This window comes from Colobus angolensis, unplaced genomic scaffold (genome assembly GCF_000951035.1).
Source record: "Colobus angolensis palliatus isolate OR3802 unplaced genomic scaffold, Cang.pa_1.0 Scaffold114, whole genome shotgun sequence".
Taxonomy (NCBI): domain Eukaryota; kingdom Metazoa; phylum Chordata; class Mammalia; order Primates; family Cercopithecidae; genus Colobus; species Colobus angolensis.
In genome coordinates, this window is record NW_012112475.1 from 387,086 (window position 1) to 389,753 (window position 2,668).

The following is a 2,668-nucleotide window of genomic DNA, read 5'->3' on the forward strand; positions in this document are numbered from 1 at the left end:
GTTCCAGAATAGAATGCTTTAAAGTTAGAGATTCATCACTGTTTTATTTTGACTTCAACAGTCACAATTTATTGCTTCCTGGATAATGTGGAGCTTAGAGGCTCTGCAGAGGAAAGTAGGTTAATATGGGCCCTGCAATAAATATTGTTTGTTTTTGATGTGATGAGTATAGAAGGGTGGGATAGGAGATGACACACCCCTACATTGATTTATCCTTATTTCTAGGAACCAATTTCTCTTTGGTGATTTGTAGAGACAAGGGCAACTGGAAGTGAATAGGGAGTCAGGAGATCTGGATTCCAGTTTAGGCTTTGTTACTTTCTCTCTGATCTTGGACAAGTCACATAAACTGTCTGAACACTGCTATCTCATCTACCAACCACACTGGGCTGAAAAGAGGATCCAATGGGATAATGTAGACACCTTGAAAACTGTGAAGCATTCCACAAATGTGAATGTTTTCCAAATTTTAGTTCATTATATGACCCACCAAGTAAGGCTTTGGATAAATAATTTGATTGGGAGGCCGAGGCAGGCCGATCACCTGAGGTCAGGAGTTCGAGAAGAGCCTGGCCAACATGGTGAAATCCCGTCTGTACTAAAAATACAGAAATTAGCCAGGTGTGGTGGCGGGTGCCTGTAGTCCCAGCTACTCGGGAGGCTGAGGCAGAAGAATCGCTTGAACATGGAAGGCAGAGGTTGCGGTGAGCCGAGATCGTGCCACTGCACTCTAGCCTGGGCAACAGAGAGAAACTCTGTTTCAGAAAAAAGAAAAAAAAAAGAAAAGAAAAAAAAGAAAAAGTATTCAAATGTGGGGTTGGGAGGAGAAGAGGAACATACGGAGTCTGATGGATATTAGGTGGTGGGATGGGGGATGGGATTGGAACTAAGTAGAAAAGAAAAAGCAGGGAAAGAAAGCAGAAAAGATATCAAGTTTCTAGAGAAAGACTTGGCCCAGGTGTCTTTGGGGGCTTATATTATTCCCTTAGAAATAATTAGCCAGGAAAGTATTCTGGGAAGATGGCAGAGTAGGAAGCTCCAGGATTCTGTTTCCTTACCTAATCAAAACTTGTACTGGCAGAATCTGTAACTATTTTAAAGCCATGGAGTCTATTGAAGGCTTGGATGGCAAAGTGTCCTTGGCACAGAGATAGCCTATAATAATAACAAAGAAACAACAACAATAACAAAAAACAGTAACAAAATAAAGTAAACCCTGAGGAAAGGGGAGAACCTGGTTTCTAGAGTCATCACATCATTAAACTCAAATGTCTAGTTTTCAACCAAAAAATCACAAGGCATACAAATAAAAGAAAAAATATGGCACATTCAAAGGAAAAAAAGTCAACTGAAACTCTAAAAGTCCTCATGGCAGACCTACTAGACAAATACATTAAAACAATTATCTTAGAGATACTCAGAGAACTAAAGGAAGATGTGGGGAGTGAAAAAAAAAAAAAGAACAAGTAAAAGGAGAATATCAATAGAGATATGGAAAACCTAAAAAGAAACCAGATAGTACAATAACTTTTTATAGTATTGATTAGTACAATAACCAAAATTTAAAATGCACTAGAGGGATTCAAAGGCAGATTTGATTAGACAGAAACTTTGGAGGCCAGAGGCTGTGGGCCAATAAATTCAAAGTTCTGAAAGACAAAACTGTCAACCAATAATCCTATATCAGATTATCTCAATTGATTCAGGAAAAGCATTTGACAAACTAACACAGTTTCATGATAAAAAAACACTCAATAAACCAGGAATAGGAGAAGACTGCTTCAACATAATAAAAGCCAAAAGCCACATATGAAAAACCCACAGCCAACATCATACACAATGATGAAAGAATGAAATATTTTACTCCAACATTAATAACAAGACAAATATGCCTGCTTTCACCACATCTATTCAAAATAGTACTGGAAGTTCTACCTAGAACAGTTAGGCAAGAAAAAGAAAGCAAAGGCATCCACATTAAAAAGGAAGGAGTAAAATGATCTCTGTTCACAGATGATACGATCTTAAATGTAGAAAAGCCTAAAGATTCCACAAAACACTATTAGAACTAATAAATAAGTTTAGCAAAGTAGCAGGATACAAAGTTATATCAGTTACATCAGTTACATTTCTATATATTAACAATGAACAATCTGAAAAGAAAATTAAGAAAATGATTCAATTTACAAAATCATCAAAAGAATTAGGAATTAACGTAGCCAAGGGGGTGAAAGATGTGTACAATGACAACTATAGAACATTGCTGAAATAAATTAAATAAGACATAAATATAAGCAATCTACAGATTCAATACAATTCCTACCAAAATCTCCAGGAGGTTTTTTCGCAGAAATAGAAAAAAAAAAATCCATTCTAAAATTTGTATGGAATCTCAAAGGACCCCAAATAGCCAAAACACTCTTCAAAAACAAGAATAAAGCTGGAGGACTCACACTTCTTGATTTCAAAACTTACTACAAAGCCACAGTAATCAAAACAGTGTGGTACTTGCATAAAGACAAACATGTAGAAAAATGGAATAGAATAGAGAGCCCAGAAATAAACCTTTACATGTATGGTCAAATGATTTTTGACAAAGGTGCCAAGGCCATTTAATGGGAGAAAGAAGAGGTTTTTTCAACAAATGGTACTAGTAAAACTGGATATC